Source organism: Frankliniella occidentalis, unplaced genomic scaffold (genome assembly GCF_000697945.3).
Source record: "Frankliniella occidentalis isolate FOCC.00 unplaced genomic scaffold, Focc_3.1 Scaffold166, whole genome shotgun sequence".
NCBI classification, from domain to species: domain Eukaryota; kingdom Metazoa; phylum Arthropoda; class Insecta; order Thysanoptera; family Thripidae; genus Frankliniella; species Frankliniella occidentalis.
Window position 1 is genome coordinate 188,052 of NW_026267292.1, and position 688 is coordinate 188,739.

Here is a 688-nt window from a genome sequence, read left to right on the forward strand (position 1 = left end):
CGGCCGAGCCGAGAGTTGAGCCGGGCGTCCGCCAGGGTGAGCCACGCGCGAGGCAGGGAGGTAGCGCAAGGCAAGGAGAGGGGGAGAGAGAGGGAGGGGGGGGGGGGGGAGGCGCCCGCTCGGAAGGGAGAGGAAGAGAGGAGAGGAGATTGAGGAGAGGGAGGGGAGGCCGCTTGACTTACAGCTACTGAAGGGCCGAAGCAAAGGAGTACAACGAACTGCTGGAGCGCGCCTCCCCTGCTCTCCTGTGCCAATCCGCGATATACTTTTATTGCAAAGTGCAGAGAGGAAACCGTGAGTGGACACGGTTCCCTTTATTCCGTCGGTATAATTCTCGGTCGGTGGCAAACTTTCCCGTCCTGGAGCCAGGAGCCAGCCTTTTCTTCCCAGCGCAACGACCACACCACGCGGACGCGTCGTGTCACCCCGACAAGTAGTGCAGCGGGTGCAGCTTTCATCCAGCACTACCTCACCCTCGTCCGTGATGGAGCACTATTGGATCAAAGGTCCAGGGGAGAGGGGATGTGGGAGGGGGGGTGATGGACGACGCCAGAGGGGTGCGCCGCCGCCGCCCGCTCCGGATGTGGAGGGAGGAAGGGGGCTGCACGTCGGGGGTTGCAGAGGATGACGTAACATACGAAACGAGGCTCACGGCGATCGTAGTGTTTCCCGTAAGGAAAGGGGATTG